Below are 21,250 nucleotides of genomic sequence, written 5' to 3' on the forward strand. Positions count from 1 at the left end.
ATAATCTGACTAGCACATGGATAGTAAGGAAGTAGGGGTATGGTGTACCCTTTGAAAGGTTTATCAGTATAAAGATGGAAAACTGTTGTGAGTAGTTTAAAGGACAGTAAATAGCTGAAAAGATGGAGAGATACATTTGTTGAATAGCTTAAACATCTGAACACTTTTAAGGGAAAAAAAAAGTATTAAAACATAAATGACTGGATGTAGAAGGCTCCTGAAGGGCAGGTGAGCAAACTTGTAGAGATACATTGGGTGTATTGGAATGTGGCAACAGCTGGGAGCAGTTGAGACTGAGGACATGCCAGACTAAAGGATAATAGAAGTGTCAAAACCATAGGAGTAGTTTAATTATGTAAAAGTGAAGGAGAGGAGGTTACCTATTTTATATTTCATTGAAACTGACAGTGTTCACATCTTAATGTTTCTGAAATTGGAATATAGTTTATTATCAATGTTAAAAGAAATTTGCTAATCCTGAAAAGGAAAAGTTAGCTTAGATACTGTTGCTATTTTTCTGTTATATGGAAATTTAGCTATTTGTAGAAATTATCTGTCTCTTCAGTTGTCCTATTAATTATTTGCCTTGGTAGCTCCACATGAAGCTGAATTAAATTTCAATTCCCAGGGGCATCTAGGTGCTCAGTTGTTAAGCATCTGCCTTCAGTTCAGGTCATGATCCCAGGATCCTGGGATTGAGCCCCATATCGGGCTCCCTGCTCGGCGGGAAGCCTGGCTTCTCCCTCTCCACTCCCCTTGCTTCTGTTACCTCTCTCGCTGGTCTCTCTCTGTCAAATAAATAAAATCTTTAAAAAAATTGGAATTTCCAGAAATGACTTAAAAGGTTGTTTTAAAGATTATACTTTTTGCAGCATCTAAATGAACAGCATAGTAGAAGATTCTCTGACCTATGCTATGCAATAGAATTGATAAATCACTTAGAACAAGATAATTTGAAATCTGGGAGAAATTAATGTGAGCAATTTATAAATATGAAGGAATATTACTTAGTACCTAACATCATTTGGTTAGTGACATCTATTTAAAGCTTGAGAGAATATTTTACCTTATAAAAATCTATAACTCAGCTAAGAAAATTAAACTATACCTGTGATGAGAAAGAAAATGCATATAAAACACCTATATTATTTAATGTTTTGAAATAATGTTTTCATTCTTAAAGATTCTACTGAAGTTAAGATCATGAATACTATTTTGACAGAGAAGTCTGTCACCGTGGTGGGGTATATACCTGCAGAAAGCCCTTTACAATTTTTTAAGTTTTTACTTAAATTCCATATAGTTAACATACAGTGTGATATTAATTTAACCTGTGCAATACAGTGATTCAACTCTTCATATAGTACCCGCCACTCATCACAGCAAATGCACTCCTTAGTCCCCATCACCTGTTTACCCAAACCACCACCCACCTCCCCTCTGGTAACCATCAGTTTGTTTTCTGTAATTAAGAGTATATTTCTTGGTTTGTCTCTCTCTCTCTTTTTTCTCTTTGCTCTTTTGTTTTGTTTCTTAAGTTCCACACATGAATGAAATCGTATGGTATTTGTCTTTTTCTGACTTATTTTGCTTAGCATAATACTGTCTATCTTCATCTACCTTATTGTAAATGGCAAGATTTAATTCTTTTATGACTGAGCAATATTTCGTTGTATATATGTATATACTACTTCTTCTGTATCCATTCATTAGTCAATGGATACTTGGGTTGTTTCCATAATTTGGCTATTGTAGATAGTGCTGTTATAAATATAGGGGTGCATATATCCCTATCCTTTTGAATTAGTATTTTTGTATTCTTTGGATAAATACCTAGTAGTACAATAGCTGGATTATAGGGTAGTTTTTGAGGAATTGTTTAGCATACTTGTTGTACCAGTTTCTATTCCTACCAACAGTGCAGGGAGGTTCCCCTTTTTCCACATCCTTGCCAATACTTGTAATTTATTGTGCTATTGATTTTAGCCATCCTTACAGGTTTGAGGTGATATCTCATTACAGTTTTGATTTGTATTTTCATTATCATGAGTGAGGTTGAGCATCTTTTGATGTGTCTATTGGCCATCTGTATGTCTTTTTTGGAAAAATGTTCATGTCTTCTGCCCACTTTTAATCAGATTATTTGTTTTTTGAGTGTTAAGTTTTAGAATTTATTTATATATTTTGTATACTAATCCTTTATCAGATATGTTATTTGCAAATATCTCCTCCCATTTAGTGAGTTGCCATTTAGTTTTGTTGATTGTTTCCTTCACTGTGCAAAAGGTTTTTTTATTTAGATGAAGTCCCCCAATAGTTCAATTTTGCTTTTCTTCCTCTTGCCTCCAGAGACAGATCTAGAAGGAAGTTAACTACAACTGAGGTCAAAGAGATTAATACCTATGTCTCCTCTAGGATTTTAATGGTTCCTGTTTCACATTTACGTCTTTAATCCATTTTGAATGTAGTTTTGTGTTTGGTGTAAGAAAATGGTTCAATTTCATTCTTCTCCATGTGCCTGCCCAGTTTTGTCAACACAGTTTGTTGAAGAGACTATCTTTTTCCCATTGGATAGTCTTTCCTGCTTTGTTGAAGATTAATAGATCATCTAGTTGTAGATATATTTCTGGTCTTTTTATTCTGTTCAGTTGATCAGTGTGTCTGTTGTTTGTGCCAATACCATACTGTTTTTATCACTACAGCTTTGTAATATAACTTGAAGTTATAGGACTCTTCTAAGGAGAAAATGAAATGCTTAAACTAGAGGAGTTTGTGACCACTAAACCAGCCCTGCAAGGAATATTAAAGGGGACTCTTTGAGAGCAAAGGAGAGACCAAAAGTGACAAAGACAAGAAAGGGTCACAGAAAATCTCCAGAAACATTGACAAAACAAGTAATAACATAGCAATAGATACATATGTATTAATAATTACTTTGAATGTAAATGAGCTAAATGCTCCTGTCAAAAGACATAGAGTGTTGGAATGGATTACAAAAAACAAAAACAAAACAAAAAAAGAAAACAAGATCCACCTATATACTGACTCTAAGAGACTCATTTTAGACCGAGAGACACCTACGGATTGAAGGTGAGGGGGTGGAGAAACATTAATCACACAAACAGATGTTAAAAGAAAGGTCAAGTAGCAATACAAAAATCTTTGGATTCAGTAGAGATGGCTTAGATCTACTCAAACTTTGTTTAACTTGAGGAAGTCAGGGCTGTTAACTGTCTAGGTTCAATGAATGCTATTTTTAATGTACATTTTATACAGTAGTTACCTAACCTGTCCCCTAAAACTATTAAGGATGTATCTTTTAGAAATTACATTTATGCCTAAATCAAGAAAAATAATGAAATGAATGAGTTTTGATTGGACATACATCTGCCAACTCCTTGAGAAAAAATTATATAGTGAATGAATCTGATTGGACAAAGTTCTGCCACTTTCCCATTTTCAGAATTTTCTCCTCCCAAACTCACCCAAGCCCAGTGTTAGCTAACAAACTAGTTTCTCAGTTATCTCTGCCCTTTCTACAGTGCTCCATCTCCAAAACTTATTTCATTCTTGTGCTGTGTTCTGTTCTTCTAGGCCCTGCTGTCTGTAGAATGAATGGATAACACATTTTTAAACTTTTATTCCACCCCCCCTGTTCTTAAAAAACACTCAGAGCAGTTACGGTGGAAATTTGAGGAGCCAAGGTACACGAGCTGAATATTATAGGCCATTGGTTCTTTGTCCAGTATAAACAGATGGAAGTAGAACTATGCTTATAAGGATTGAACTAGACAGGTGTGTGTGTGTGTGTGAGAGAGAGAGAGAGAGAGAGAGATATCTGGGGAGGAGAGGTTTATATATAAGTGGATATAATCTTGAAATCTAACAGGTAGTGAATACTGCTTTTGTGAATATCTAGAATGTGTATTAGTTTAGTTGATTATTTTCTTGTAAGAGTTAAGATCTGTTTTTATTTTCATACTTTAGAGCATGAAAATATAGGAAAAGAAAAAACATACAGTATTTAAAAAATTTATTTCACACAGACACACATATATACACATATATATACACATATAGGTCCATACAAATATGCACATAATAAATTCCTGTGAGTATCCAGAAATACTCCATTGGCCTAAAGACAGATGCTGACAGTCTAGAGAAAGAATCGTATCCCTGTCGATGGTGTTCTAAAAGCAGTCTCCTTACCAAGGAGTAGCAGAAGCTGAGTATTCCAGTCCCTCATGCTCTTGCTGTCCTGACCACTGACAAGGAACATCTTCCTGAGAGTCCCAGAGAAGCTGGTCCAAAGGAGTGGAGATATTGACAGTGGACCCTTCCCCAACCTTTGAGAATCCTGTCCTTCTCCGCTCTCTCAGAGTGTGTCAAAAATACAGTTAGTTCTTTAAATAAGAACTAATATTATTTTGAAAACCCTAGAAGGCAACAGAGGCAAATAGAAGTCCAATATATAAAACAATCCAGGAAAGGAGCAAGAAGCATTGACTGGACAATTTTGCTCTTGAATTGAAAAGGCAAATCTGTGAAATGTTAGCGATCACGTAAAACGAAAGTCTCAAAGTCTAGTTATGGTCTCTGTTCTGTTGTTAACCAGCTAGTTAATGTTCTGGAGCCCGGAGTTTCTTCCAAAATAAATTTGATAGTGTAAGTGTTGAAATCTCTTTCTTATAGCCTAATTTTTGATGACGGAACATTGAATCAGGTGACTTGAAAGTTACAAAACCATTTATCTCACTACTCTCCTTTTTTTCTCTGGTAGATCCTGGTTTATCCTTATTTCAGCATTTTTTATATGCTAAGAAATTTATAACAAGTTCTGGTTTGGCTTCTATCTGCCCAAGTTCTCTCTAAATATTTTTTCCCCCAAAGTTGAATATATTAGAGCCTTCTAATACACTTAAAATAAATGGCATGGGTAGAAAAAAAAGTATTAATTGCATCTGGAATGCTTGTCTTAGAATTGTTTTCATAACTAAAGCCTTACTGGAATTTGTACGTATGTACAGGAGCATAATAAAGCATTTGGAATTTACTGATGATTTTACTTTATTTAGTTTGCAAAATGCATCCTTAAGTGAGCCTGGAGCCTCATTTAATGTGGGATCCTATTCTAAGTGAATGGAAAATGCAAGGGAAAAATTAAATAAAAGAACAATATAATCAGCTGAAACCAAAATAGATGGGAATTGGGATTGAGACTGTGAGTATAAAGAGGGGTGAGCAAAAGATTGAGGGTAAATAAGCACCAAAAGCATTTACTAGCCCACATTATTTATTTATTTTTCCTGGCCAATCTGCCTTTCTGTGGGGTCATGGGTAATAAAAGAAATAAAATCAGTAAGTCCTGTTTCCCAGGCAGTAATTCAGAAGTGGCACAATCAGTTAATATTAGGCAACTGTGGTCAGCATGGAATGTAGAAATAATGTAGTAAGCTGGAAGGGGCCTTAGGAAGGGAGTCGTGCCCAAGATAAACCCAGACAGGCAACCAGTGACCAACAAAGCTTCCAACCAGGGTTTCTGATTTAAATCCAGTGTCATTTTTACCATTCTGCTCAACTGAGAAAAAATAAATACAATTAATATGCAAGATAATGCAAAGAAAACAATAAAACTTATTATTAAACAATGGAAATAGCTCAGAAGTAGAAGTGCGTGAAATAAAAATGGGCTAATGGACAAAATAAATTTTTTCCTAGGCTCAGGTCTGTTATTAATGGGATTAGATCTGGTCCTTAACCCTCTCTCCCCAAACCGTCTCAAAAAAGCAAATCGTGTTGAACCTCTTTCCTTTGGCCCCAGAACAGTCTTAGTCTTTCTGCTGTCAGTCTCTAGTCTGTCCTGACTTCTCTCTTGTATATCATGTTATGGCCCACTATTCCTAGAGGACCCAGATCATCCTGCTCTTGGACTATGGCTTGGTCACCTTTCAGCTGTGTTCTTGGGCAAGTTGCTTAGTCTCCTTAAGGTTTTATATTCTCACCTCTAAAATGAGTAGTAATATCTACTTCACAGAGTTTTTATAAACAGTAAACGATGCAGTGCTTGTGATATTTGCAATATACTAGGCTTGCACGTAAGTCTTTAATACATGGCAGCCACTATGAATTTGTCATTAGCTGCTTAACTTTTATCCCATTAAAGCATATTTTGAGTATATTTTTTTCATATATTTTACTTAGACTGTTTTCTCTCCTCTGCTTTTGTGTTTGTCCAAGTTGCTCACTAACACTGAACATTTGTTCAACAAATAAAATTCTTGCTGTGGACCAGAATTGGCTTCAAACCAAAAGCTTTCTGAATTTTTCTCTTCCCTTTTGTAGCCTGGCTAACATTGAAAGCCCCATTTTAGTTTTACTTTGTACATGAAGTTTTCCCAAATGTCCTAAGGAATACCAAAATTTCTTTCCTAACTCAGTGTCTCTGTTGTAAAAGTACTTTATTGCTTTATTTACCAATTCTTTTTTCCCCATATTTACCAGTTCTTTAATGGTTTTTTCCCCCTCCCATTTCTATGCTATATCATAAACTTCTGGAACAGAAACTTTCCTACCACCCAGCACAATGGCAGGCCCAGGATGGGCAAACATCAATACTTGAGTGAATAATCAATTTATTTCCAAATGGGCTAGACTGGCTAGATTGGCTAATCTGGACCATAATTGTGTATACCTGATTTCTTAGACTCCTGGCTTCTCCATACAAAACTCTTCCAAATGTCAGATTGCATTTTGGCAGAAAGTAGCTGTACTTAGCTGTATTATTGTCCTTGTTAAAAGACACTATGAGATACAAAGATTTAACTCACATTTTGAAATGTGCCAGTCAGTTATAAGAAAAAATAATGGAAGTGTTAAAAAACGGTATCTAACATACCATACGTGCTAGTTAGCCTTATACATTTTGGATATCTGTATCAATCTATGTACTTACCTATCTGACTTTGCATGAGGGAAAAACCACAGGAAGATATGGCACTATTTTTAAAGAGCTGTAGCTAAGGGAAGCATCCAGCTTCCCTTACATGTGTTGACTAGTTTCTAATGGACCAGCTCATTCTTAAAGTAGCTCCTTCAGAGCTCACTGAAGTGCTAGCAGCTGCTAAAAATGTTTTCCAGTTTTCTAAAAAAAAATATATATATATTCATTGCATTCAGATTTAGATAGAAGCATCATAAGTGGGAATTTCTTCTCCTTGGACCAGACCCAAGGCTAAGAAAATAATTATGCTCCTTTTCTTTTCTTTTTTCTTTTCTTTTCTTTTCTTTTCTTTTCTTTTCTTTTCTTTTCTTTTCTCTTCTCTTCTTTTCTTTTCTTTCTTTTTCTTTCTTTCTTTCTCTTTCTCTTTCTCTTTCTTTCTTTCCTTCTTTCTGACAATTCTGAATTCTGAAGTTAATGGTATACTTCTTGCAGTTGTGGGCAAGTCAGGTTTTATGTTAGAATACTTCAAATATTATAATAGGGTCCACTATCCTTTTTTTCCATGGAACTAAACTGTTATGTTCCACAGAATTTTATTGAAAGCGGAATTTATGAGTCACATTTGAATTCATCACTTTAAAATACATTGCAACCCTCTATTATTTTTTTAAACCCATCTTCTCATAAAACAACCCTGGTTAGCCACTTTAATGAGCAATTTTGCCCCTACTTTTATTTCTTAATGAACTTTTCCCCTCTGGCTGAATCCTAGTCTCATAGTTTATTTTCATTGCTATAGTGACATCGGTCAGGGACAGCTCTGTAAAATTAATCATCACATTAGACCAGGCTTCAGCAAGAATTCTTTTTTGAAGCAGAAGAAGGTTCCACAATCCCACTAGTATATCCTCTTCTGGTGTTATATTTCTTTTTTTTTTTTCCACCCTAAAGATTAGGTTTCATAAATCAATCGAATACAGCAAGTTTGGGACAGAGTAGAAAATAGAATGACTTTCTAACAAGCCAAAGGTATGAGAGAATTACTTCCCTTCATGTTTATATTATGGTTAGCTAAAAATGTATCATAAATTATTGCTGAATTAGGCTACTAAGTGTTTTCAATGAAAGCATTCAAGTCATTTATGATTTGTCTAACTTCTCAAGTAAATTTATATAATAAGTCAAGATGCTGATTCAAAGACTTAATGAGGGTAAGCATGTTGGTTGACCACTTAGCTTCCCTTAACCATAGTTGAATCACAAATTCCAGCAGACGTGACTCAAATAAATGATCACTCTTCAGAGACTTGGGTTTGAGACTCAGTCCCCAAGGGGTAAGTCAGTGATTCCTAATGAAACGTTCATGCAGTTCAGATGAATTTGAGGTGAGCTTTTGAAGTAAGAGGCTAATAAGGAGGTCTCTAAGCTAAAAATCAAGCCTGACCATTCAACAATAAGTTATTAAATTAGGTGACTAGTATCCAATGGATTAAACAAATCCACTTTATCTGGGGCAAAGGAATTTGGGCAATGAAAAAAAGTTGTTCTCATACTCTTCACTTTCATATGGCTCCTGTTTGTTTCATTGCTTGATCGGTCATACTGTTAATATACCATTGTACATTATAGCATTGTTATTATTCTAAAGAGACCACTGGTTTACTTATTTACTTTTTCTGTACAACAATTCAAATTTCTAGTTGGAACATCTCTATAAAAAACTTTGACCTTTGATTCCCACACTCTTGAGCATTAACCTGATTCCATGTGTACCAAAAGTGATCAAGGCCTCAGAAAATCAGAGACTTCAAGGAATTCAGTGATTTGTAGAAGATCTATGGTTGATCAGTGCTAGAACTTCATTATCTTCATTCTCAGGGCAACTTTTTATGAGCTTCCATTACAATTCTTCCTGTGTTAATTGCTCAATAGTGAGGAAATCTTGATATAGATAGATAGATATACATAATTTTTAAAAATTTAGGATATGTGCAGCAGTGGCAAATTTGAAATTTTCCTCTTATCTTTCTGAACCCTAGTCTGATCCACAAACTGAATAGGTCACCATATATATATAATTTAATTGTAAAACCACAAACAAACAAAAATCTTGTCTATTCAGACCCAAGTCTCTGGTTTTTTTTTTTTTTTTACCTATAGCCTTTGAATTGTATTAAATAGTTTAGGCAAGGTAGATACATTAGCACTAGCAACAGTAATTTACAAAGTCCTTGGGAATAAACTTTTAACTCGATCAGGAAAGTAAGTTTTATTAGTAAGGTGGACAGTGAGTAAATGTCAGGTGGGAAGGTAAACTGGCTGTCAAAGAGAAATTCTCCTTCCCTGTCACTCTGGATCTTTTAACTCTGGGGAACCATCATAACCTAATTTTTTTTAAATTAACATATAATGTAATATTTGCCCCAGGGGTACAGGTCTGTGAATCATAACCTACTTTTTAAACATGATATTTTTTAAAAAAGATTTTATTTATTAATTTGACAGAGAAAGAAAGAGAGCAACAAGCTGGGTGAGGGGCAGAGGGAGAAGCAAGCTCTCTGCTGAGTGGGGAGCCCCACACAGGGCTCAATGGGATCATGACCTGAGCCAAAGGCAGACACTCAAACGATTGAGCCACCAAGGCATCCCTCTTAACCTGATATTTTTAATGATCACACATGCTGACAAAAAGGTGCTGGCATCAGGATCCATTCCCCCCACGCGCCCCACACCAAATACTCTGGTCCTAGCAAATAGATTAACATTCCCATCCTGACTTGTCTCTTTGGCCTGAATGGGGGTACAGGGACGGGGGAGGGAAGGTTTACTTGCAAGTGTAAGTAGGAAGTGAAGGAAGAGGAGGAAGAGGGGTAAGGAAGAGACATTTGCCAGGACCTCACTTTGAACTGTGTCTTGATATTCCTTATCTAGATAATGATCATTGCTGTTCATTGATGGAACTTTTCAGTGGCCGCTCAGAACCTCTGGTTAATGTGCTCCCCCTCTGTCAGAGTGTTTTTGTAAATTACACTGCCTCACAGTATTGGAGTATAGTTTTGAGTCACCATTTATTCAAACTACCCAACTATAGGACGGTTGATTCTTCTAAATTCCCCAATTTTTAAAGAATAATTTTAAAGTTGCAGCAGCATTGAAAAGAACTTTACAGTAAACACCCACGTACTCACCTCGTAGATGCAATTAATGACAGATTATTATATTTGCTTTATTGTGTACTCATCTTTCTCTTCATTACCCCTTCAGTAATCTATCTTATTTCAAAATATGCATTTCAGGTTAAATTACAGACACTAGATCAGTTTTTCCTAAATATTTCATTGTGCATATCATTAACGAGAATTCAATAATTACAGTTTTTCTCATCATATAAAATGTACATTCAACAAAATACCTAAATCTTATGTAAATATACTATAAATTTTGGTAAATAAATAATTCTGTATAACCTAAACCACTAGCAAAACCTAATACTGGGGACGCCTTGTCTGGTTCAGGTAGAAGAGCCTGTGACTCTTCATCTCTGGGTTGTGAGTTCAAGCCCCATGTTGGGTGTAGAGATTATTAAAAAGCAAACAAAAGCATAATATTGCCATCTCCCTAGAAAGGTCTCTCATGTGTCTCCTAATTTCTGCTGTTAAACTCCCAATGGGAAAGATTGTTTGAATTTTTCCTCCGAGTAGATTTTGCAGTTTTAGAATTACATATAGTTGGATTTATATGACAGAATGCTCATTGGTACACATTTTCCTTTACTCAGCATTGCATTTTTGAGATTTATCCATGTTTTGTGTGTAGTACTGCTCTTCTTTTTTTTTTTTCTTTCCTGCTGAGTAATAATCTACTGTATGAATATACCATAGTAGTGGTTACTCATTCTCTTATTGGTGGTCACCTGCACTCTCTACAGTTTTAAACAATTATGAATAAAGCTGCAATAAATATTCTTATACAAGTTTTTGTTAATGTTTTCATTTCCCTAGAGTAAATGCTGGAATTGAACTGCTGGTCATCAGCTATGGGTATGTTTAATTTTATAAGAAATTTCCAGGTTTTTTTTCTCCAAAATGGTGTGGCATTGTCATCTTTAATATATGAGTTTCAATTTCTCTCTATCCTAACTATATCTGGAATTTTCACTCTCTTCAATTTTAGCCATCCTGGGCATAGTGTGTATTGCTATGTTATTGTAGTTTAGAAAGAAACTCTCGGTAACAAAAGTACAGCATTTTTTCAAGGGCTGATTGGCTAATTTGTATAACTGTTCAAAGGTTTTTCCCATTTATCACTGGGCTGTCTCTTTTGTTTTGTAGAACTTCTTTCTATTTCCTCGATAACTATTTTTTGTCAGATACATATTTTGTGAATTATTTTCTCACAGTCTGTACACTGATTATTTCATATAATGAGAAGGTTTTTTAAGGTTGGTAAGGTCTAAATTAGCAATTATTTCTTTTTATGTTTATTGTTTTTCACTATCTAAGAAATCTTTGCCTACCTCCAAGTCATGAAGCTTTCTTCTTATGGTTTCCTTGAAAAGTTTTATGGTTTTAGCTTTTATGTTTCAATCTTTGTCTATCTCAAATTTATTTTTGTGTATGATATAAGTTAGGGGTTTGAGGTTCTTTTTTTCTGTATTAGTAACTAGTTATTTCAGCACTATTTGCTAAAAATGTTTTTCTCTTTTGGATTTCTTTGTTACCTTTATCAAAAAACAACTGATAAATGTGGATTTATTTCTGGGCTCTCTTCTCCATTTATCTATTTGTCTATCCTTATGGCAGTGTCATTCTGTGTTGATTCCTGTAGAATCACAACCAGCCTTGAAATCAGATGTGTAAATTCTCAGCTCTGTTCCGTTTGTCAGGATTACTTAGACATCATAAGTCCTTTGCACTTCATGTAAATTTTTGAATCAGCTTGTTAATTCCTACAAAAATCTCTAATAGCATTATGATTAGAAAATACTGAATCTATAGATCAATTTTGAGATAATAGATATTTCATTTTTTAAATTTTTAAATGCTTTTAACATTACAGGCAAAATTTTAGAGTTTTCATACATCTTTCAAACGAGCTTCTCCTAAAGTGAACATTCTACATCACCATAATACCAATGACCAAAACCAGGAAATTAACTTTGGCACAATGCTATTCAGTGATCTAAATCTGAAAAATATTGATCTGCCAAACAAGGAACATAGTACATATTTCCATTTTTTTTGGAGTTGTCTTTAAATTCCATCACTGATATTTAATAGCTTTTAGTGTAGAAGGTCTTGAATATCTTCTGTTAAATGCATTCCTATTTCATATTGTTGACATTATTACAAATGGATTTTGTTTCATCTTTCAATCATTTGCTGCTGGTTTATAGAAATACAACTGACTTTCTATATAAACAATAATATTCTAAGGTGGTAACCTTAGAGTAGAAACAGTTTACCCATTTCTCTCCCATTCTCGACTTATTCACAATTTTAGGAGAAAGTGTAAATTATTTAACCATTAAGTGTGATGATAATCATAGATTTCATTGAAGATGACCTTTACCAAGTTGAGGGAATTCTTTTTTATTCCTAGTTAATACTTAGTTTTGTGTGTTTATTTGTTCTTAATGGACAGGTGTTGAATTTTGTCAAATGCTCTTCTCTTTCTACTGACATGATCATAGAGCTTTTCTCCTTTATCCCCTTAATATGTTTTCATGCATTAAACCTACCTGACATTTGTAGGATAAACCCTACTCAATCATGCTCTGATTGTATATTGCTGGATTTAATTTGCTAATATTTTGTTAAGTACTTTTTGGATCTATGTTCATGAAGGATATTGACCTATGAATTCTTTTGTTTTGCAATGCCTTCATTAAATTTTTATATTATGCTTACCTCATGAAACAATTTAGGAGGCATTTTCTTCATCTCCATTTTCGGAAAGAATTTGTCTAAAACTGATACTGTTTCTTAAGTACATAATAGAACTTATTGTTGGCATCAGCTAATTTTAAAATTTTCTTTGTAAGATTCAAAAAAATTTATAGTGCATTCAATTTCTTCAAAAGATACAGGGCTAATTTCTTATTTGTCTTTTAGCTGGCATTTTTCAAGGATGTTTCCCCCCTTTTGTGTGAGTTATGAAATTTATTGCCATAAAATTGTTCTAATTCTGGGTGGATCTGTTGCCTTGTTGTAATCAGATCTGGAGGGTTTGGGAAGAGGCACTGTTAAAAGGAGACAAAATAATTCTCCTCCAGCCCCCCCATCAGGCCAGTTCCATGTGCTTGACATTATTACTACCTAATATCTAACTGGAACAAATTCTCATAGGCCATTTTTCCATCCTTAATACTAGTTTCTGCCCAGAACAGTCTCCCACTCCTCTTCCAGATAAAGGTTAGAAATGGTGGGCAAATCTTACAGAATTTAACCAGGGAACTTCCTGCTCTGTGGGTATTATGTCCTCTTTGGTACTTTATCTGCTTTTTCTCTCCAGGCCACCATCTTAAGCAATTTTTATAATAATATTTCTTTTCTTATTTGTCTTTCTGATAGTTCTGGAACAGTATTATTTCTCATTCCCTCATCTGCCTTTTAGGTGGAGAGGACAAGGTGAGATCTTATATTTTTCCTCATTTATTACTTCAGCATGGTGGAAGGTGAAGCATGTATTCCAGAACCAATATTGTGGGAATGTTATTGAGCTTTGCTGAGTTTGGTATTTTCCCTTCCCCTTTCACCCCCCCGCCCCCCCAGATGCTTCCTTCCCCTTCGAGAATGTGTTTGGAGAAGCAGAAGTAGAATTGTGCTTTCTTCCCTGGAAATTTATTGTGGCACATATCACTACAGTTCACTGTATCCAACTAGTCTCTACTTCTGAGCACATGGGTACATTGTATTTCCCATTTCTTTGTGGGCAGGTAGGGCCAAATGCCTTAATATGACCAGTGAAACATTAGCAGAAATAGTGTATGCCGCTTCCAAGTGGAAGTGTTTAATTGCTGGTTCTTAATTACCTAGTCCCTCCCTTCCCTGCTGCAGCAAGTAAGAGAGTATGTGTTGATACATAGGTTTAGAGGATGGAAGCAGTGAGAATGCGCTCTCCTGTAGAGAAGAGCAGCCCTAGGGAGTCAGCTCATTTAGAACAGACCATGTGAGTGAGTAATGAACATTTTTTAAATTTAGGGGCTCCTCTGACAAAAACCTGGTTTATCTTGACTGACACCATCCTCCTCTTTTACACTGAGGTGCCAGATTTTAAAGATATGTTTCTCACATGTGCCGTTTCTGTTGTTTCGGTGCTGCCAGTGGATTATTTGCTATTACATTTACTTCCTTTCACTATGTTTGTCTTTGAAGTGAGATCCCATGAGTCACTCTGCCACTTACCCCAGATTTCCCAATATTAGCACATAAAATGTTCAAAATTTAAAATTTTAAAACTTAAAGAGAAAGTTAACATAACTCACTGGGAATTTTTTTTTCTTTGACGCCACAGCGGACATCAGATGCATCCCTTTTCTGTCATCCATCCCAACACACCAAAGAAGTTTTCACTCAAGCTCAACTCATTTACAAAAATTTAACATAAGAAATAAAGGAGTGAGAATATGTTTGGGGAGGAAGAGAATGAGTTTATTTTAAACTTAAAGTTTGAGGTCCATGCAGAACGTTAGCATAAAAGTATTAGTTTGTAATTTAAGAAAGAAATGACTTGAAGTATTGATTGAAGAATCAGGAATATAGAGATGACACTTGAAAATATGAGACTTAATAAGGTGCTTTAGATAAAGCTTATAATAAGAGGGAAGAATATATAAAAGAATAAATACATAGAAATTTCCCCTACAAGGACCTTTAGAAAAGGCATCTGCCAAGAATTTGCAAAAGCAGGAGGAGAACCTGAGAGAATTAAAAAAAAAAAAAAAAAGAAAGAAAGAATGGTGGGGGAGAGTTTTAAGATGGATGATATTGACTATCAATGGGTGAAATGAATTTGATTACAATGAGGACCAAAGGGGCACGTGGGTGGCTCAGTCAGTTAAGCATATTCCTTAGGCTCAGATCATGGTCCTGGTCCTGGGATCAAGCCTACATCCAGGGGCTCTGCAAGGAGCCCACTTCTCCCCCTCTTGCTCCCCCTGCTTGTACACCCCATCAAATAAATAAATAAAATTTGTTTAAAAAAAAAAAAAAAGAATGAGGACCAAAGCTATATGTAAGTATATGGTTATTAATGACAAGAGCTATTTCAGAAGAATGTTGAAAATAGGGCAGTCTAACTCCTGATATTACTTTAAAAGCATGTGCAAACTCTAATCCACAGTTTTCATAGACATTTATAAAGGATCTTGCAGTATGCCCAGGAATAAACATACTAAAGGCTCTACATTTACACTGATCATATAGCCCCAAATCAACAGTTCAGTCGAATGCCTTCTATATTCCATGCACTGTTTTAGGCCCTGGGGTTGCAGCAAGTAATGGATCAAAGTCCCTGTGCTCATGGAACTCTCATCCTAGTCACAGACTGAAAGGTAAAGATTAACCTAAATCACATCATTTTGAAATTTTGAAAAGGGAAACATTATTTCTAAAAGCATAGACTATAAAGCAGCAGTATTTTAAAAACTGGCAAAGCACATTCATACATACACTAAAACAACCATTTGGATGATTTTCCAGAGGTAAATACTTACTTTGGAAGATGAAATACACTTTGACCATCCTATTTAGTCATTAGGTGAAATCAGTAATTTTCTAATGATGTTAGACTCATGCTCAAAACCAATCTGTTAACTGGCATTTGAAGTCCTTCTAACTATCTATCCCAACTATTATACAACAAACAAAACCATAGAGGAAAGAGCAACAAAAATAAAATTCAGTGGTAATTGCTAAGGTAGTACAATTATGTTACTATTGCAAGGTCATACAATCACTGTAATGCCCATTAAGTTTCTGAGCAATGTCTCATCAAGTAATAGAGCAATCAAGAACATGTCAAAAAATTCGTGTTACAGAGATCAACTTTTTAAAAATTTATTTTTATTAAAATATAATGTATTATTTGCCCCATGGGTACAGGTCTGTGAATCGTCAGGCTTACACATTTCACAGCACTCACCATAGCACATACCCTTCAAAATGTCCATAACCCAGACACCCTATCCCTACCACCCCACCCCTAAGAAACCTTCAGTTTGTTTTGTGAGATTAAGGGTCTCTTATGGTTTGTCTCTTTCCGATCCCATCTTGTTTCACTTTTTCCTTCCCTACCCTCCCAACCCCCGGCCCTACCTCTTGAATTCCTCATATCAGAGAGATCATATGATAATTGTCTTTCTTGGGCTGACTTATTTCACTCAGCATAATACCCTCTAGTTCCATCCACATTGCTGCAAACGGCAAGATTTTGTTTCTTTTGATGGCTGCATAGTATTCCATTGTATATATATATATATATGTGTGTGTGTATATATGTATATGTGTGTGTGTGTGTGTGTGTGTATATATATATATATATATGTATATATATACACCATCTCTTCTTTACCCATTCATCTGTTGATGGACATCTAGGTTCTTTCCATAGTTTGGGTATTGTGGACATTGCTGCTATAAACATTCGGGTGCATGTGCCCTTTCAGATCATTACATTTGTATCTTTAGGGTAAATACCCAATAGTGCGATTGCTGTATCATGGGGTAGCTCTATTTTCAACTTTTTGAGGAAACTTCATACTGTTTTCCAGAGTGGCTGCTCCAACTTGCATTCCCACCACCAGTGTAGGAAGGTTCCCTTTTCTCTACATCCTTGCCAACATCTGTTGTTTCCTGACTTGCTAATTTAGCCATTCTGAGTGGTGTGAGGTGGTATCTCATTGTGGTTTTGATTTGTATTTCCCTGATGCTGAGTGATGTTGAGCACTTTTTCATCTGTCTGTTGGCCATTTGGATGTCTTCTTTGCTGAAATGTCTGTTCATGTCTTCTGCTCATTTCTTGATTGGATTATTTATTCTTTGGGTGTTAAGTTTGATAAGTTCTTTATAGATTTTGGACACTAGCCCTTGATCTGATATGTCATTTGTGAATATCTTCTCCCATTCTGTCAGTTGTCTTTTAGTTTTATTGACTGTTTTCTTTGCTGTGCAAAAGATTTTGATCTTGATGGAGTCTCAATAGTTCATTTTTGCCCTTGCTTCTCTTGCCTATGGCGATGTTGTTAGGAAGAAGCTGAGGCTGAGGTCGAAGAGGTTGCTGCCTGTGTGCTCCTCAAGGATTTTGTTGGATTCCTGCCTCACATTGAGGTCTTTCATCCATTTTGAGTCTATTTTTGTGTGTGGTGTAAGAAAATGGTCCAGTTTCATTCTTTTGCATGTGGCTGTCCAATTTTCCCAACACATTTGTCGAAAAGACTGTCTTCTTCCCAATGGACATTCTTTCCTGCTTTGTCAAAGATTAATTGACCATAGAGTTGAGGGTCTATTTCTGGGATTTCTACTCTTGTTTCATTGATTAATGTGTCTGTTTTTGTGCCAGTACCATACTATCTTAAGGATTACAGCTTTGTAATAGAACTTGAAGTCTGGAATTGTGATGCCACCCACTTTGGCTTTCTTTTTAAATATTCCTCTGGCTATTAAGGGTCTTTTCTGGTTCCATATAAATTTTAGGATTACTTGTTCCATTTCTTTGAAAAAAGTTGATGGTATTTTGATAGGGATTGTGTTAAATGTGTAGATTGCTTTTGGTAATGTAGACATTTTCACAATATTTGTTCTTCCAATCCATAGCATGGAACGTTTTTCCATTTCTTTGTGTCTTCCTCAGTTTCCTTCCTGAGTACTTTACAGTTTTCTCAGTACAGATTCTTTTCCTCTTTGGTTAGGTTTATTCCTAGGTGTCTTATGGTTTTGGGTGCAATTGTAAATGGGATTGACTCCTTAATTTCTCTTTCTTTGTCTTGTTGGTGTATAGAAATGCAACTGATTTCTGTGCATTGATTTTATATTCTGACACTTTACTAAATTCCTGTATGAGTTCTAGCAGTTTTGGAGTGGAGTCTTTCGGGTTTTCCACATAAAGTAGTAGATCATCACAAAGAGTGAGAGTTTAACTTCTTTGCTGATTCAGATGCCTTTAATTTCTTTTTGTTGTCTAATTGCCGAGGCTAGGACTTCTAGCACTATGTTGAATACCTGTGGTGATAGTGCACAACCCTGCCATATTCCTGACCTTAGGGGAAAAGCTCTCAGTTTTTCCCCATTGAGAATAATATTGGCTATGGGTTTTTCATAGATGGCTCTGATGATATTGTGGTATGTACCTTCTATCCCTACACTTAGAAGAGTTTTGATCAAGAAAGGATGCTGTACTTTGTCAAATGCTTTTTCAGCATCTGTTGAGAGTATCATATGGTTCTTGTTCTTCCTTTTATTAATGTATTATATCACATTGATTGATTTGCAGATGTTGAACCAACCTGCAGTCCTGGAATAAATCCCACTTGGTTGTGGTGAATGATTCTTTTAATGTACTGTTGGATCCTGTCGGCTAGTATTTTGATGAGAATTTTCGCATTTGTATTCATCAAGGATATTGGTCTGTAATTCTCTTTTTTGATGGGGTCTTTGTCTGGGATCTTTGTTTTGGGATCAAGGTAATGCTGGCCTCATAAAATGAGTTTGGAAGTTTTCTTTCCATTTCTATTTTTTGGAATAGTTTCAGGAAAATAGGTATTAATTCTTCTTTAAACGTTTGGTAGAATTGCCCTGAAAAGCTGTCTGGCCCTGGGCTCTTGTGTTTTGGGGAGATTTTTATGACTGTTTCAATCTCCTTACTGGTTATGGGTCTGTTCAGGTTTTCTATTTCTTCCTGGTTCAGTTTCAGTTGTTTATATGTCTCTAGGAATGCATCCATTTCTTCCAGATTGTCAAATTTGCTGGTGTATAGTTGCTCATAATATGTTCTTATAATTGTATTTCTTTGGTGTTGATTGTGATCTCTCCTCTTTCGTTCATGATTTTATTTATTTGGGTCCTTCCTCTTTCTTTTTGATATGTCTGGCCAGGGGTTTATCGATCTTGTTTATTCTTTCAAAGAACCAACCTCTAGTTTCATTGATTTGTTCTCCTGTTCTTTTGGTTTCTATTTCATTGATTTCTGCTCTGATCTTTATTATTTCTCTTCTTTTGCTGGGTTTAGGCTTTCTTTACCATTCTTTCTTTAGCTCCTTTAGGTGTAGGGTTAGGTTGTATACTTTTGAGACCTTTCTTGTTTCTTAAGAAAGGCTTGTATTGCTATATACTTTCCTCTCAGGACCACCTTTGCTGTGTCCCACAGATTTTGAACAGTTGTGATTTCATTTTCATTTGTTTCCATGAATTTTTTCAATTCTTTTATTTCCTGGTTGACCCATTCATTCTTTAGTAGGACTCCTTAGTCTTCATGTATTTGAGTTCTTTTTAACTTTCCTCTTGTGATTGAGTTCTAGCTTGAGAGCATTGTGGTCTGAAAATATGCAGGGAATGGTCCCAGTCTTTTGGTACTGGGTGAGTCCTGATTTGTGACCCAGGATGTAATCTATTCTGGAGAATGTTCTATGTGCAGTAGAGAAGAATGTGCATTCTGTTGCTTTGGGAAGGAATGTTCTGAATATATCTGTGATGGCCATCTGGTCCAGTGTGTCATTGAAAACTTTTTTTCCTTGATCTTTTGCTTAGATGATCTGTCCATTTCAGTGAGGGCGGTGTTAAAATCCCATACTATTATTTTATTATTGTCAATGTGTTTCTTTGATTTTGTTATTAATTGGTTTATGTAACTGGCTGCTCTCATGTTAAGGGCATAGATATTTAAAATTGTTAGATCTTCTTGTAGCACAGACCCTTTGAGTATAATAGTGTCCTTCCTCATCTCTTATTATAGTCTTTGGCTTAAAATCTAATCGATCTGATATAAGGATTGCCACCCCAGCTTTCTTTTGATGTCCATTAGCATGGTAAATTGTTTTCCACCCCCTCACTTTAAATAGGAGGTGTCTTTGGGTCTAAAATGAGTTTCTTCTAGACAGTATATTGATGGGTCTTATTTTTTTGTCCATTCTGATACCCCATTTTTTTTTATTGGGGCATTTAGCCCATTTACATTCAGCATAACTATTGACAGATATGAATTTAGTGCCATTATGTTGCCTGTAAGGTTACTGTTGCTGTATATCGTCTCTGTTACTTTCTGGTCTGTTACTTTTAGGTTCTCTCTTTGCTTAGAGGATCCCTTTCAATATTTCCTGTAGGGCTGATTTGGTGTTGGCAAATTCTTTTAATTTTTGTTTGTCCTGGAAGCTTTTTCTCTCTTCTATTTTCAGTGACAGCCGAGCTGGATATAGTATTCTTGGCTGCATATTTTTCTCGTTTTTTGCTCTGAATATACCATCCCAGTCCTTTGCGGCCTGCCAGGTCTCTGTGAATAGGTTTGCTGCCAATCTAATATTTCTTCCATTGTTATGTTACAGACCTCTTGTCCTGAGCTGCTTTCAGGATTTTCTCTTTGTCCCTGAGAATTGTAAGTTTTACTGTTAGATGATGGGGTGTGGACCTATTTTTTTTTTTTTTTTTTTGAGGGGAGTTCTCTGTGCCTCCTGAGTTTTGATGCTTGTTCCCTTTGCCATATTAGGGAAATTCTCTACTATAATTTGCTCCAATATACCTTCTGCCCCTCTCTCTCTTTCTTCTTCTTCTGGGATCCCAATTATTCTAATATTGTTTCACCTTATGGTATCTCTTATCTCTCAAATTCTCTCCTTGTGGTCCAGCAGTTGTTTGTCTCCCTTTTGCTTAGCTTCTTTATTCTCCATTATTTGGTCTTCTATATCACTAATTCTCTCTTCTGCCTCATTTATCCTAGCAGTAAGAACCTCCATTTTTTATAGCATCTCATTAATAGCTTTTTAAATTTCAACTTAGTTAGATTTTAGTTCTTTTATTTCTCCAGAAAGGGATTTTATTTTTTCAGAAATGGGTTCTCTAATATCTTCCATATTTTTTTCAACCCCAGCTACTGCCTTGATAATCATCATTCTGAACTGATGATCCCTAGTCATTGGTAATGCCTCTTGTTTTTGTTTTGTGGTGAGTTTTCAACCTTGTCATTTTATCCACATAAGAATAGATGAATGAGAGAACAAAATACTAAAAGGGTAGCAAAGACCATAGGAAAATATATGCTAACCAAAGTAGAAGAGACCCGAAACTGGGAGAAGAATAAAGCGGGGGGGGATTAAAAAAA

The sequence above is a fragment of the Lontra canadensis genome, unplaced genomic scaffold (assembly GCF_010015895.1).
Source record: "Lontra canadensis isolate GAN:19392208 unplaced genomic scaffold, GSC_riverotter_1.0 scaffold18, whole genome shotgun sequence".
In the NCBI taxonomy this organism is placed as follows: Eukaryota; Metazoa; Chordata; class Mammalia; order Carnivora; family Mustelidae; genus Lontra; species Lontra canadensis.